The 16644-nt window shown below is 45.5% G+C and overlaps 1 protein-coding gene across 10 annotated transcripts in view; it reads left to right on the top strand.

Moving 5' to 3' along the window:
- The window catches only part of ZNF618 (zinc finger protein 618), a 217390-nt gene that overhangs the window by 155892 nt on the left and 44854 nt on the right, over nt 1-16644 (top strand). The gene's annotated exons all lie outside the window — the stretch shown is intronic.

Below are 16644 nucleotides of genomic sequence, written 5' to 3' on the forward strand. Positions count from 1 at the left end.
TCTCTGACCACCTCACAGGGATGTTGTGAATAAATAGTGGGGGTAATATGTGGGAAGTCCTGTACTGATCTAAGGGACCAGTGTTACTATCATCTGAGTTCCAGAACTGAAGGAAGAAATTAGGATTGATGGAGAGAAGAGATGACTTAGCAATTCTCTTTGAAGCTCTCAGAGTTGGCAGGCAGTGTAGTGTACTGGACTGGGAGTCAGAAGATGTGTCTCCTAGACACAGCAATGCCACCAAAGAGATGGGGACCCTTGGGCCAGTTATTCCTCTCTGGGTCTCAGCTTCCTCATTGTTAAAATTAGAAGGGCTTAGATTAAATTCCAGTTTTCACGTTTGATGCCTCTAGGAATTTGGAAGATCTGTGTGAAACCGTTTATTTCCCTGGCCTCCTGTTTATTGTCTGCAAATAACAGGAGAATCAGGCCACCACCTAAGTGAGAACCCAAAGGGAGGGGAGTTGCCATTTTGGCCAGACCCACCAGAGTGAGGTGGGAGCTCCCTCTAGTGGCCAGATCTCTGCATTCCCTAATGAAACCAGGATTCCGGGGGCCAGCTAGCTCACTGGTGGACAGCAAGGCAGGCGTTCGTTCTGAGCTCGGGACCTCAGCAGAGCATGACATCTGCCAGGTGGAGAGTCATTTAGGTTGCAGGAATGGGGTGGGTGCCAAGCGGAGCTGACTTACTTGTAAATATTTGAAATGGGGAGGGGGAGAGGGAGCTAGGGCAGAAGCTGGGGGTGGGACTTGGAATGATTAGAGGGAGCAGCTTCTAAGCCTCCAGAGCACCCTAGGACCAGGAGGAGGGAGATTGCTGGCGAGCACTTCCCATTTGAAATGTTTCATTTCGTGCCTTAGTTGCTGGGGAGCCTCTGGAACCAGCATAGTCCGGAGGCAGCTGGCACTGAGTGCTCAGTTCCACAGAGCAGAGAGGCTCCTAAGTGTTCCATTCATTCAGCCACTTGCATAGTGCTTGCCCAGTATTGGGAGGCACGGAGATTGGCTCTGTGGATGAATAGCTTTCCTTTTTGATCACTCCAGGCTGTACTCTGTTTGAACATCCGGATGCCTCTTCCCCGGAGCCTCATCTTCTCCGCTGTCCCTCCCACACCCATCCCCTCTCTAATAGCCATCAGACAAACAGTGTTCCCAAAGCTGCAAACATTATCTGTGCGACTTTCCCTGGTGGTGATGGCCTGAGGGCTGAGGCTCGGGCTTGGCATTTGGCAGCTTCTCTAGTGGGGGAGGGGGAGGGTGGGAATGTTGCTTTTGGAAGGGACATCTATGTTTCTGGAGCAGCTGGAGATACTTTGGGCTGGTTCCACGGCCTTCACTAGGGAGCAGAGGCTGGCTGCCGCATTGACTGTTGCCACAGCATCCAGGAATTAATCATTTGATGAGGGTTTCCCCTCAGCCTTCTTCAGAATGTGTGAATAGAATTCCCTTGGAATGGTTCACTGGGGGGCCAGAGGAGAATCCTGTAAAGACCTTGGTTTTCTCCCTTTGTCAGGGGCAAAGTGGCTCACTTTCAAGATGGTAGCTTTCATTATTGGACAAAGATTGACAAGGCGGGCAGCAAGCCAACTCTTCTTATCGGTCATCAACTGAGAGGATGACTTTGGATCTCTCCGCATGTCTGATAGTACCCTAGAAGAGAGCTGGCTGAATGGCAAGGTTGTTAGGCAGGGAAGCCTAGTGGATAGGGCCTTAGGGTTAGAAGTCCTGGGTTCAAGTTCTGGTGTTCACTGGCTGTGTCATGTTGGGCAAAGCCGTTCCCCTCCTTCCTCATTTGTAAAATGAAGGACTTAGCTGATCTCTAAAATCTCTCCTACCTTTTACATTCTTCAAACTCTATAAACTGTGATCAGGGGATACTACTGTAAACAAGACCTTCAATAACTGGGCTCTTAACATTCAGGACCTTAAGAATTCCTGTCCAGGAAAAGTAGAACTTGCTGGTTGGTTCTGAGACCTTGACTGGTCTTCCGTCATTGTCGTCATTATCATTGTCATCATCATCATCATCATCATCATCATCATCATCATCAAAAAGTGCTTACGGAATGAAGAAGGCTCAGTTCGTCCTATTCTAAATACCGCAAGGTTAATAATAATAGCTAGCATTTCTGTAGCACTTTAAGATTTGCAAACACTTTACATATGTTTCCTCCTTTCATTTTCATAGCCACCCTGTGAAGTAACTATTATTACTATTCCCATTTTATGGATGTGGAAACTGAGACTGAGAAAATGCCTGAGGCAGTATGTTAACTTAAATTTTCCTGACTCCAAATCTACACTCTATCCACTGTGTGACCTAGATTCTATCCTTGGCCCTCAAGGAGATTATAAAGTCAGGGCCTAGATAGACTGACAGATCACAACATCCATCTAGATTTTTTTTGTGTGTCATGGACCCCTTTTTTGAAGCTTATGGACTTCTTCTCAGAATAATTTTTTTTAATGGATGAAATAAAATGCGGAGGATTATAAAGGAAAACAAAAGTTTAGTAAAAAATAATGGCCTCCTTAGGTCGTTAGGATCTGTGGATCCAGAACCCTGGCCTAAAGATGTGCATCTGAGACTAGATTAACAGTACTGCTGACATCCATGAGCATAGGATTTATAGTGGTTATGGGTAGGTTAATGATTCAATTCAATAAACATTTTTCCTTGAGCTTTTACTGTATACAATTTAGCAAAGGACCATGGGAGATATGGAGGTGATAAAGATCATATCCTTGCTTTCCTAGAGCTTAAGGAGAACAGAAACATATAGAGAAAGGAGAAGAACATCATAGTATAGGAGAGGGGAAAGATAAAGAGCTATGGGAACACAGAGGAAGGAGGATATATTGATTTCCATTAAGGTCATTAAAAAAAGATTTTTGGAAAGCAGGGTGGTGTAGTAGAAAGAGCCGAGGCTTTGGAGTCAGAGTACGTATTCTGCCTCTGATGGTGACCACTTGCGTCACCTCAGGCCAATCACTTAACTTCCCTAGACCTCAGTTTCCTCATCTGTAAAATGAGGGGGTTGGACAAGATGACCTCTGAGGTCCCTTCCAGCCCTAGATTTATGATCCTATTAACTCAATGAGGCTTTTAGCACCCAGCACAGTCTCACACATAGCAGCTGCCCAATTAAGTGTTTGTTGAATTGTAGTGAAACGACATTAGCTGGGGAGTTAGGAGACCTGTGTGCTAGCCCTGGCTCTGCCAATGATTGTGCTCCCTTAGACAAGTTACTTCATCTCCCAACTTCTCTGGACCTCAGTTTCTTCATAGGTAAAATGAATGGATTGGACTACATGACCTCAGGTACACTGTGAATTTAAGACTTAAAGCTTGAGATCTAGTTGGGTGAGTAGTTTATATTAAAAGTGACTAATAGGCAGGACACAAGGAGGGACTTAATAGTTTATTTAGACAGTAAGTGGTTTAGACAGATCAGGTGAGAAAGCTGGGAGAGTTAGGTAAAGGCCATGAGGAGGGATGGTTCAAACGAACAAGAATGAGCAGAGGGCATTCCACATGAGGGTAAAGAAAATAATGTGGGCAAACTGGAGATTGGAATGCACATGCTTCATTGCCTTTTTAGTGGTCCCATGAACCGGGACAGGTCTGCAACGTTGGGAGTATGCTTTACCACTGAGAGGAAGAGAAAGTGCTTGAAGATCCAAGGTAGGGAGAAGGGGGCAACGGGATGGACCAGAAGCAGCTCCGGAGGGTGGCATAGCCGAGCACAGAGCCATTCAGATATAACCCACGTGGGTTTTCTGCCACAGAGCCAATGGATGGCACGTGACAGTCAGCAAGCGGCTGGGCCAATTCTTCCCCACGGTGCCTGCTGACAGTTTTCAGTTTCTGTAGCTCTGTTGGCATGACAAGGTACGTAGAGCCTGCCAGAGTCAACACATGGCCTCCAGCTCCCTGCCTCGTCTTCGCTTGCCTCTTAGAAGGCAGCAGCTCCAGGAAGACGTCCTGGCTGTTCTCAGACCTGCTCAGTTTTTACTGCTTGCTGCCTCCACCACCAGGTCCAGCATTCAGATGCCAGGTCGTTTGGAGACGGTACGTGGTGCATTCAAGACAGTTAGGGAGAAATGACTTCTGGCAAATCACTTCTCTTTGCCAGTTTTCTAGTCTGTCAAATGGCAGTCATGGTAATTGTGCTACCTATCTCACAGTGTTATTAGGAAAATAAAATGAAGTGATGAATAGGAAGGAGCTGGACAGAAGGCTCCAGAGAGTGCTAAACAGATAGGAAGTGTTTATGTAATACTGGAGTTGAAGCAGCCCCTCTGAAATGAGGGCCCAGGGAATAATTTTAGGATTGCCCCTCATAAAATTTTTCTGGCTTGTTCTCCACCCAGGGAAACTCTGGGAATGTTCAGTTATTGGCTTATTTTGAAAATCCCTCTGGAATGTGCTTTACCCAAGGAAATCCTGGGGACCTCAGTATCTGGCCCATTTGGCTTCCCCCAAAGTCTCTCGGCTCCCCTGTAAGCACTCAGAAGAACAAGGCTATTAAACCTAGAAAACATTTTTATTTAGATAACAGAAATGTAGGAAAGACTTGTACCTGAGCCTATAGATAGGGGAGAAGAACTCTCCTCAACTTTCTATTAAGACTTATGCCATCTTTCTGACTTAGGGCACTGCACTGTGTGACTCTGGGCTATTAGAATCCGTTAGAATGACCTCCTCCCCAACCAGATAGTCATATGATTCCCAGGTCCAGCAAAGGGCAAGGTCCAGCATGGCTCCACCCCATGGTGGTTCTGCATCTCATTGATTCTTGATTCTAGCCTTTCCCCTGGACCTTGGTTTCCTGGTGTCTGGCTGCCCTGACCTGTCTCCCCTCACCGGCATTCCTCTGCCAGTTCAGCAGGCCATATGAACTTTGCACCCTCCCTCTCACACCTATCGCAGCTTCCCATCCCCATCTTGCACTGGCTACTTGCCTCCAAAGGTCAGGTGGGTGCAGTGACCTTGAGCAAGGCTTAGCACATCCGTCCCTTGCCTCCCTTTGTGTCTGGGCTGCTTCTGCCTCACCGGCTGGGTTTGCTCTTCATTGCTCACATCTTCCCTTCTACATAGAAGCAGTCCTCTTGAGCTTGCAGCCCAAGAGGCTGGGATCCAATACAGACTGCTGTCAGAGCTCCGGCCTGCCTTTCCAGCCTTGTCGGGTGTTGCTACTGCCCTAGCTGCTCTTCCTCCATGATGCTCTGTCTTCCGCCTCCTTGCCTCTGCATGGCTGCCTCCCCATGCCTGCAGGTCACCCCTCTTTACCTCCACCACTGAGCACTCCTAGTTTTCTTCAAACATTATGAAGGCTTCATGAAGTCTTTCCTGATCCTCCCCAGCTGCACTGCCTTCCCCTGCTCCCCATAACTACTTTTTGGGGGGTACCTACTTACATATGTATAGTACCTCACCTGATTGAATGTAAGACCTATTTCGTTTGGTCTTTCTAACCACAGTGTGTAGCACAGTGCCTGGCTCCTAGGGGCTTACTGCTGATTGATGGATTGATGGATTGGTAGTGCAAGCAGTATAACCTAGGCTTCTGCCGGGTTGCTTCCTCCTATTTCATAACATTCAATTTGAGTAGCACTGTTTGACAGCCCAGAGCTTGTGGGCATGTGTGTCTCCTTGACAGGCAGGGATCACTTAGTTGGCTTGAAGCTTTAAAAATGAGACTGAGGGACACTTACTTTTCCATCTTCTGCCTGTTCTAGTCTAGCCACCTTCCTAGGAGAGACACTGACTCTTCCCCCTCTTATTTTTTCTTCTCCCAGCAACTCATCTACTTTGGCTGGAGTCTTGATCCCTTCTGGGGCTTTGGAATCCATCCTTATTTGTTCCTGTGTCTTTAAGATGCATGCCTGTGGAGCAAAGAAAATGTTGTCTGTATAATGCCTCATAAACATTATAAGCATACAACAAGCATTATTAGCTGGTCTGACGATCTGCTGCCAGCGATGATGCTGACCCAGGGTTCCCACATCTGGGACTAGGCCTCGCTCCAGCTGTCTTCTCTGTCACCCTCAGTACGATGCCCTGGACCTCAGGGAAAATGCTTGGTGCCCCAGCTGCACGAGCCAGAGAAATCTTGTGACCTGAGTCATCACATATAGCAGGTTGTATCTTGCTAGGCCCCAGGGATCTTTGGAAGTGCTACAGAACTTCTGCAGCCACAGTGAAGACTTTCTTCTTGTTCTTCCTCTCTTCTTCCCTCCCTCCATCTTCTTCCTCTTCCCCTTCCCAGTCTCCTCTCTTTCTTTCCCCCCTTCTCCTGCTTACTCTCCCTCCTGCTCTCTTCCCCTTCCCCTGTTCTTCCTCTTTCCCCTTCCCTCCCCTCCTCTGCCCTCTCTCCCTCCCTATCTCCCTCCCTCTCTCCCCCTCTCTTTCCCTCTCCTCCTATTTCTCTTCCCCCTTTCCCTCTCCCTTCTTTTCCTTCTCCTCTCTTCCTCCCTTTTTCTCCCTCTCCCTCTTCTTCCTTTACCTTCCTCCCTCTTTTCCTCCCTTTCTCTCCTTCCCCTCTCCTTCTTCCTCTCCTTCTTCCCTCTCCTTTTCCCTCTTCCTCTCCTCCTCTTTGTATCTTTCCCTCTTCCTTCCTCTCTGCTCTCTTCATTTCCTCAACTCCCTCTGTACCCTCTCCTCCAAACTTTTAGCCTCACCACCATTGCACAGCAATTACCAAAGGAAGTAATTGTGTCTTCCCTTGGGACTTCTGTGTCCTATATCCCCAGAACAGGTCTTTGTCCCAAGTTCACCCTGGGAGGTGTAGCAACACCTAGAATCTTTTCACTGGCAGTTCCTGTGCCTAGAATGCTGTTCCTTCTTATCTTCACCTCTAAGAATCTCTGACTTTCTTTAAGAACCAAGAACTTTCTTTAAGAACCAAATGCTACCTTCTAGGAGGCCTTTCCTCCCCTCTCTCTCCCATCCCCAGCTGCTATTTCCACCCCCCAAGGTTATGTACTCTGTGTGTGTCTTAAATATTCCTATTTATGGGCATGTTATCTCCCTTGTTAAACTAAAAGCTTTTCGTGGGCAGGGCTGTCTTTGTCTTTTCATTGTATCCCTAGCACATATCACAGTGCCTAGTACATAGTGAGTGCTTAATTAATGTTTATTGATTGATTAGACTCAGAATCAGCTTTTTCTTTTTTTTTTTAAACTTTTTCATGATGTAAATGTGGGCCTCAGCTTCCATGTCTGTTGAATGAGAGGCTTAGACCAGATAACTCTTAAGGTCCCTCTAATTTTTTTGCATTTTGAAGACCTTTATAGTGCTAGGATTCTTGTATTCAGTGATCCTTTGTTTCTAAGGTTCTTATCCTTCTTTCTAAGACCATCTTATCAGATCCTGTGGAATGATGGCTTTACTCCTGAAACTGATGCCTAGGGCTCTGTCCCTACTAGCCTTACTTACTTTGAGAAGAGGCATTGGCCTCACCCAGAGGCTGGGAGCCTGGCCCCTGAGTAGCCTCACCTTGAAATCAGGAGGGCTAGGAAGCAGTCTCATTGCTGTGGCCTGGCTCATGCTCCTCCTCTGGGCTAATCTCCTCATAATCTCCACAGTAGCAGTGGGTCCTTCGCTGTGTTGACAGGAGAGGCTCTTTAGCTCAGTGGATAGAGTGCTGGACTTGAGAGACGTAACCCTGCATCCATAGTCCTTCTGCACTTAACCCCTCTCTTTCAGCCCCTGTTTTTTCATCTGTAAAATGGACCTGATAATGATCCCCACCTCTGCATGGCAGACCTTAATGTACTATATAAAGGCTAGCTATTGGTATTTGTGCCGGAAGAAAACTCCTCATTTCATGGATAAAGAAACTGAGACTTAAGACTGTGAAGAAATTTGCCCAAGGTCTCCCAGCTTGTTAACAGCATAACTGGAACTAGAGCCCGGATCTCCTCGCTGCCAGCTCAGGGCTCTTTTCTCTACACCCAAGCTTTGGAAAACCCCTAGCTTTCTAATTTCTTGTGCCATTTAGATGGTAAAGGTATCGAATGCAGTCCCCATAGTGGATCTGAGTGAAGGCAGTCCTGGAGTTTTGATGATACATTGAAATATGCATCAGGTGTGGGACGGCTGAGGCTGTGACTCAAACTGGGGTGGAGGGGGAAGAGCCTCAGTTGGCCCAGCTGTTGACAGATGTTGTAGAGGCAGAATATACAAGATGGCTAAAATGATAAAGTTCTTCAGCTCCTCCTTCTGCTTCCTTCTGCTACATGACTGGCCTCTCTATATGACCCTTTTCCCACGACCTCCCTGCCTACAAGATGGTACCATAATTAGCGGATGCTGTGAGCCCACTTCCTCCCCAGTACTCCATCCCTTTGCTAAGCTCTTTAGGCAATGAGGAGAAGGGAATAAGCATTTATTAGTCACCTGCTAGGTGCCAGACACTGTAGTAAGCAGTTTACGAATATCTTATTTGAGGATCACAGCTCTGCAAGGTAGGTGCTATTATTATCCCCATTTTACAGTTGGGGAAACTGAGGCAGAGTCGTTGTTGTTGTTGGATTTTGTTTTGTTTTAAGTGGCTTGCCTGGGGTCATATAGCTAGTAAATGTCCGAAGCCCGATCTGAACTCTGGTCTTCCTGATTTGAGCCCTGTCTACTGTGTCACCTAACCATCTGGAAATTATAATAGCATTTATACAGACTCTACTATGTGCCAGCACTGTGCTAGGCACTTTTGACAAATATTATCTCATTTTGATCCTCACAACAGCCCTATGAAGGAAGTGCTATTATGATCCCCATTTTTACAGTTGAGGAAAATGAAGCCAACAGAGGTTAAGTGATTTGCCCAATAAGTGTCTGAGGCAAGATCTGAACTCATGCCACCTTGGCTCCAGGCCTATCCACTGTACCAACTGGCTGCCTAATGGGAGCAATGAGGACAATGGGTAGTAAAATTCTTCTTCCCCCCTCTGTGCTGAGGCCATGATCCAGAAGGCTTCTCTTAAGCCTCTGTTTCTTCTTCTGACTCTACCCAATGTATAGAGACACCTATACTGTGTGCTATGGGGGTAAAAAGAGAAAAGGAACATGTTGTCTGTATCTTTAAGAAGTTTATAGAAGACAAGACTTGCTCCATGGTAAAAAGCACACAATTATGTCACATACTTTCAGAGTGGGAAGGTACATTGCACCTTGTCTAACCTAGTCTGTGCCTGAGCGCATTTATCGGTGGCACAGAGAGCTCTTGGCCCATCCTCGATTCTCCCTCCTCTTGTTCCCTGGCATTGCGCCCAAACCTGCCTCTCTGCAGCTTCCACTCACTGATCCTGACTCTGCCCTCTGGGACCACCTTCTCCTGATAACCTTTGTTGTCCTTTCTCTTCTTCATGACAGCCCTCCATATAAAGCTTTGAAGGCAGCTGTCATTTCTGCTATGATCTTCCAGTTGGAACACCCTTAATTTCTTAAAAAAAAAAATCCTCCCTGAGGCATGATCTCCTGGCCCCCTTATTGTCCTGTTTGCCCTCCTGGACCCAGTACAGCTTATCAGTATCCGCTCAGAGTTGAACACAGTGCTCCAGGTGTGGTCTGCCCAGAGAAGAGCTCAGCGGGTATGTCTCCTCCTATGCCTCCCTTTATTAAAATAAGTTAAGATTATATTAGCTTTTGGGGGCTGCTGTGTTACATTGTTGATTCATACTGAGTTTGTACTCTGTTAAAATCTTTGGGTCTTTTTCACATGACTGTATATTTACTTGTTAATACATTAGATTTTTTTTTAACCTGTGTTCACTTTTATCTCTCTTAAACTTAAGCTTATCAAATCTGGTCATTGTTCTAGGTTATCAGGATTTTTTTAAAGATCTTGATTCTTATCCATTGTTTTAACTAGGCCTGTCGGTTTTCTAATCAAGTCATCTATGCCTTGATTAAATGAGATAATGTTTGTAAAGAGCTTAGCACAGTGCATGGCACAGAGCACAAGCTTAATAAATGCTTATTTTTTTCTTTCTCTTCCTTCCTCCTTCCCTCACTCCTTCCCTTCCTTCTCTCACTTCCTTCCTTCCTCCCTCCCTCCATTCCTCCCTTTCCTTCCTTCCTTCCCTTCTTCCCTCCATCCTTCCCTCCCTTCCCGCCTTCCTCCTTCCTTCCTCCCTCCCTTCCCTTCTTTCCTCACTTTTTCCCTTCCCTTCTCTCCTTCCTTCCCTTCATTCTTTCCTTCCTCCCTCTCTCCCTCCCTCCCTTCCTCCCTTCCTCCTTCTTTCCGTCCTCCCATTCTTCATTCCTGTTAGCCTGCCATTCATCATGTGTTCTCAGTGAAGCCATGCTGCCTCTTAGCAGTCATCTCTTTTTCTAAGTGTTCCCAAACCATCCCTTTAATAATGGGTTCTAAGATGTTGCCAAGAATTGACGTCAAACTTTCTGCCCTTTAGTGTGCCTTTTTTTTTTTAAATTCCAGTTGTTTGTTTGTCTCCAGTCATGTGGTACCTTTCCCATTAATTGAATAGCGACTCTGCAGCCCTGTGGGCTAGTCTTTCTGTACTCTGGGATGCGGCTTCTCTGGAGACCTGATTAAGTGAATTTACCAGGTGCTCTCTTGCATGCTCCTCACTTGTCTTGAGTTCTTCTCCCATTTAACCATTTTTGTTTTGTCCTTCAAGAGTTGAGTAGTTCTGCCTTCTCTTTCATCTGTTGTTATCATCTCATCTCATCCACAAGGTAATCATCTCTCTTCTTGGATGATCTGAAAAATGCTTTTTGTTGTTGTTCCTAGCATTGATCATCAGTCTCCTGACGTTATTCTTATCCTGCTGCTCTTTTGTTATTCACCTTCAATTGCCTGCTTATAAATTAATCAATGGATACTTTTTTCTCTGAGATTACCTTTTATCCACTCTGTGTATAGCTTGTGGACATGTGGTTGTTTACATGTTGTTTCTTCCATTAGATTGTGAGCTCTTTGAGGGCAGGGACCATTTTTTAATTTTTTTTTTTAATTTTTTGCTTTCTTTGTATCCCTGGCACCTTGCCTAGGACATAGTAGGTACTTAAGCAATGCTTGTTGATTGTTGACTGAAATGTATCCACATCAGCCCCTTCTTCACAGCCCCCTTCTTCTTCCATAGAGTTGTTCATATTTGTGTTGTTAGAATTGTCTTCTTAAGGATTTCCTGTTTCTCTCCCCTCTAAACTTTTAGCCCATAGAATCCCATCCATCTTTTCTATGATGTCTTTGAAATGTCCTTTCCCAAACTCTAGAGTACATGCCTCCTCCTTTTTTTTAATCACAACAAAGGGTTAAAGTATGGAGTGGTCACTTCCTCCCAAAGTTCCCATGATTTCTAATTCAGTGACCAGTTCCTTCTTGTTGTCATCAGACATAGATTCATAAATAATGCTATAGCACAGGGGAAGGGGGTGATTAGTTGTGTGATTAATCTGGGAACAATTTTTGAAGGGGGTAAAAATTCTAGAAACAGGATGGAGAAAGATCTGTAAACTAAAACATTTCAGGAATGTTTTGAGGGATAGGAGTTGTTAGTTAAGTTGTTTGGTGAGGAGAGGGGAATATGTCGTGATTCCCGTCTTTAGATATCTGAAAGGCTGTCATGGAGATGAGGGATTAGCCTCATTCAGTGTGGCTCCAGACACTAGAGCCAGAGAGTGGAAGCTGATGGGAGTCAGATTTCAACTTCATGTGAGACAAAACTTCCCAATAATTAAATCTAGCTAGAAGCGGGATGTGGTGAGCTCTTGTCACTGCAGTTATTCAGGAAGAGTGTGGATGACGGTCTTTTGAGGAGCCTGGAAAAGGAGATTCCTGCCTTGGGGGGAGGGGAAATCAGATGACCTCTAAGTTCCCTTAGAGGATTAAGGTTTTATGAGGTGTTTTGAGTGGGACACTATGAGGGAATGCTCGGAATGAGTCTCAGAAGGGACCTGCAGTCATAGATGGATCTCCTAGCCGCCGTTTTCAGATATTCTCAGTCTCCTAGGTAAGACTACAGAATGGACTGGCAAGACTTGGTGCCATTTTCCTGGCATGAGTCTGGTTGACCACCGAGACTTTTGAAAGGGAGGATCACTTAGCAGGAAGAAGGGCACTGCTTTGTCTCAGAGCAGCTTTGGGGAATACCCTATCCTGCTTGGGCAGCATTTTTGGAGCCTCTAAATGCTGGAAGGGACCTCAGAGGTCTTCTGTTCTAGGCCCCTCATTCTGCAGATATGGGCAGCTAAGTGGCACAGTGAATAGAGCACCATCTGTAAGGCTCGTCTTCGTGAGTTCAAATCTGGCCTCAGCCACTTACTAGCAAATGACCCTAAGCAAGTCATTTAACCCTGTTTACCTCACTTTCCTTATCTGTTAAATGAGCTGGAGAAGGAAATGGCAAACTGCTCCAGTATCTTTGCCAAGAAAACCCCAGATGGGGTCAGGAAGAGTCGAACACGACTGAAAAATGACTCAACAGCAAAGCATCAAAACATTCTGTAGATGAGGAAACTGAGACTGAGAGCAAGGAAGTAATTTCCTAGGTTTCTGAACTTAGGTCTGTATAAGAGTGCTGCAGTGGAATTTATAGCCTCTCAGAGTTAAAAGGGACATCCTTTAGTTCAAGCCCTACTTGAAGTATGTGTTGGTGTTCATGTGAATAAAGGTATAGTTGGGAGGAAGAGACTCCCAAAGAAATGCTGGGGGTGAGGTGGGGAGGCTTTGTCAGAAACCAGCAGAGAAAATCCTCCTCTGTGTCCCGATCTTTAGAGAGATGCTGAGCGCAGGGACCTAGTGCCAGGACTAGCCAGCAATGGGAAAGGCATGTGGTACAGGGAGTCTGGCTTTGGATGGTGGGGTGGTGGTTTCTGTGGTCTCGCAGTTTAGCTGCCTGTGTTTGGCAAGCCATGCTCCCAGAGACCCCAGGACTGCCAATACAGATGGAGCATCAGCCAACTGGGCGGTAGGATGGGTGACCTTTATGGCACCTGTTCGTTCCTAGCTTGCCGGCTTCTTGATTTCCATTGGCCCCAGTCTTTCACAGCAGCCTGTGCCTATAGGCAAGAGCTCTCCTGAGCTAATGTCAGAAAGCAGCTCTAGCCAGCAGCTTGACTGAGATCTCAATTGCCATTGGCTTAAGTGAGTGGCGGTATGGGGGCTAGATCTCATGTCTCTCAAATCCCTTTCTCGTGCTGTTTGTTCTGCCATATTGCTTCCTCTCCTTTCCTCTTCCTTTCCCTTTCCAATTCCTCATCCCCATTCCCATTCTCATCTCTCTCTATTTCTTCCCTGGCCTCCCTCTATCCTCTCCCTTTATGCCTAGACATCTGACCTCACTTTGCCTACCGTGTCCCTCTCTACTCCTCACTCTTGTTTCTTCCCGTTATCACAGACTCAGACTCTCTATCACCTGTTTTTTCCATTGCTGGCTAGTCCTGGGCCAGGCCCCTGGGCTGAGTATCTCTCTGTTCATGTGGGCCCTGAGGAGGATGGGATGCAGGATAGATGGATGAGGGAAAGGTGTGTGAGGAGCAGCCTTGGATAAATAAGATTAGCTTGGGATACCTGGAAGGAAAGAGAGAGGGTGAAAGGGGATAAGTGTTCCCTTTGGGTAAACCCACAACCTGGTAGAGGAAAGGAGTGTGGTTTGGGGCAGTGTTTTGGTTTGAGCCGATCACTGTATGCCAAGAAGATGGCCTTGAAATCAACTCTGTTTTGCTGTTACTTCCCCTCTTGCTTTTCCTGAGGGAACCTCAAGGTGACTGGGCCGCAGAAAACAAGGAAACTACCTTGTTTAACACATAAGCCCTTGAACAAGCGAGCCCTAGTTTGATTTTGGTTTCATTTTTGTTAAAGAGCAGAGGAACAAGAAATACAGTGTAGTTGATTTGAGCTTTTGTTTTTATCATGTGAGGGTAAGTAGAAGCACCGAGAATCCTTAGGTTTCTTTCATGCTTGGCCTTGTTGGATGGAATTGTGGGAGTGAAATTAGAGATGGCGTCATCCCTAGAAATTCCCCTGGGGAGGTCAGGCATTGTCTGTCAATGTTTACATTCTGGTGATGGGATTGGACACTGTACGTGCGCCGTCAAAAGATAGTAGAGTCATGGAATCTCAGGGTTGGAAGAAGCCTTTGAGAGCATCCAGTGCAACCTTCTCATCTTACAGAGGGGGAAAGGATAGGTCATATAAGGAACTAGAAACTGAGCTGAGACTAGAACAACCCAGGTTCTAGCTGACTGTTCCTGCCACATCTTCAGTCAGTCAGTAAACAGTTATTTAGCACTAGGTACTCTGCTAAGCTCCGGGGATACAAAGAGTGACAAAAGACAGCCCCCCTATTCCCCCAAGAGTGGTGACCAGGTTCCCTTGGTCTGAGGTTTCACATCTGCCACCTCAAACCCAAATTGTAGAAACTCAGGTTGCTTGGCCCGCATATCAATGATTTCTGGAGGAGCCTGAGATGTGGCTGAGCTACTTGAAGCTTTCTGAGAAGGTATCGATGAATGGGTCCCTTTAGCCTGTTTCCCTGGGAGTGTCTGAGAGCCCTGGGTAACGTCCCACAGTTACAGCCTTGCACCAACTCTGAGAGGTAGGCACTATTATTGTCCCCCTAGGTGTGGAAACTGAGGCACATAGAGGTTAAGTAACCTGTCTAAGGTCACACAGCTTGTAAGTCTGAGTCAGGATTTGAATTCGGGTCTTCCTGATTCCAAATCCCAGTGCTTTATCCACTGTGTCCCCTAGCTGTTGTTAATATAGCTCTTCCAGTGCCATGGGAAGAAAGTTCTTTCTACTCTCCATATGGGGCCAGAGATGGCTAAAACCGTCCACTAGAAAAAAATGTAATAGTAAAAAAGAAAAGAAAATCATTGAAGCATTTCTTTTTAGCATTTGAAAATATTTTTATTTCATTAAATATTTCCTGATTATATGTACAAGATTTTTAAAATTAATTATATATTTTTAGTTTTCAGCATTCACCTTTTTTTGTGGGGGAGCTAGGCAATGGGGTTAAGTGATTTGCCCAGAGTCACACAGCTAGTAAATGTCAGGGGTCTGAGGTCAGATTTGAACTCAGGTCCTCCTGAGTCTAGGGCAAGTGCTCTATCCACTGTGCCACCTAGCTGCCCCATTCAGCGTTCACTTTTATAAGATTTTGGGTTCTAAGTTTTCCTGTCTCCCCTCCTCCCCAAGGCAGCATGCAATCTGAATAGGCTATACATGTACAAACATATTAAACATATTTCCACATTAGTCATGTTGTGAAAGAAGAATCAGAACAAAAGGGTGAAACCATGAGAAAGAAAAAACAAAAATGAGAGAAAATAGTATGCTTCGATCTGCATTTAGACTCTATAGTTCTTTCTCTGGATGTGGATAGCATTTTCCATCATGAGTCTTTTAGAATTGACTTAGAACATTGCATTGCTGAGAAGAACTACGTCTGTCAAGGTCGGTCATCGCACAGTGTTGCTGTTACTTGTACAGTATTCTGGTTTTGCTCAGTTCACTCAGCATCAGTTCATGGAAGTCTTTCCAGGTTTATCTGAAATCTGCCTGCTCATCATTACTTATGGAATAGTAGTATTCCATTACATTCATTTGCCATAACTTGTCCAACCATTCTCCAATTGATGGGCATCCCCTCAATTTCCAATTCTTTGCCACCACAGAAAAAGCACAGCATTTTTTTAATGTACAAAAGAGAAGGGATAGAAGGGGGGGTGCAGTTAGGTGGCACACTGGATAGAGCACCAGCCCTGGAGTCAGGAGGATCTGAGTTCAAATCTGGCCTCAGACACTTGACACTTACTAGCTGTGTGACCCTAAGCAAGTCACTTAACCCTGATTGCCTCGCCAAAGGGGAAAAAAATAAAAAAGGGAAAAAAAGAGAAGAGAGAAGTTAGTGGGAAACACAGACAAGCAGGACAGCTTTGAATATAGCATGTTGAATTTGTATACTTGTGTGGTTGGAGGAGTATACTTGTGTGATTTAGAAGCAAGCTGGGCAGATTGGCAGCTGCTTTCACAAGCCATATGGAAATGCTTCTTTTATTTGATGTTTCTTAAATTCAGAATTTTAAAATAAAACACATATACAGAGGGGGAAATTCTTGTTGCTCCTACTCCCCCCAAAAGAGTTGTCCAGGTAAAGGTTTGCAGTTCATGGGGCTGCCAGCATCCCTTGACCTCTCCTTTCCTCCATCTTTATGTCTCTGGCTCTTTCTGTGCCAATAGGATTCTCTCTTCCACGGGTTGCCGGAGTGTCCAGGGTGTGGCTTGAGCCATAGGGATCAGGTGTTTCCTTGGCTCTGTCTCAGACCAGGGGCATTGTGAAAGGTATTGTTTGTTACCTGAGAAAAGATTTGTTCTGTGTACAGTAGCAATTTATTCTTGATTGGTTCCTATGGAGAAAACTAGTCTGAGATTTTCTTGACTCCTGGTAAAAATTGTGTGGCCAGCATTAATTGCAGGGAGTCTCTTAGAAAGGACTTTGTGTTTTCCCCTAAAAATATCTTTGGACAGAGACAGTAAGAATAAACAACAATATCTTGCATTTGTATGGTTTTTTTCTTTTTAGTTCTTTTACATGGCATGATAATTTTAAGCTGAAGTGGCTAGAGCAGTTATCTCCTTTATAGAGAGGGAAACTGAGGCTAAGAGTCT

This window comes from Phascolarctos cinereus, unplaced genomic scaffold, assembly GCF_003287225.1.
Source record: "Phascolarctos cinereus isolate Bilbo 61053 unplaced genomic scaffold, phaCin_HiC Scaffold_2;HRSCAF=192, whole genome shotgun sequence".
NCBI classification, from domain to species: Eukaryota; Metazoa; Chordata; class Mammalia; order Diprotodontia; family Phascolarctidae; genus Phascolarctos; species Phascolarctos cinereus.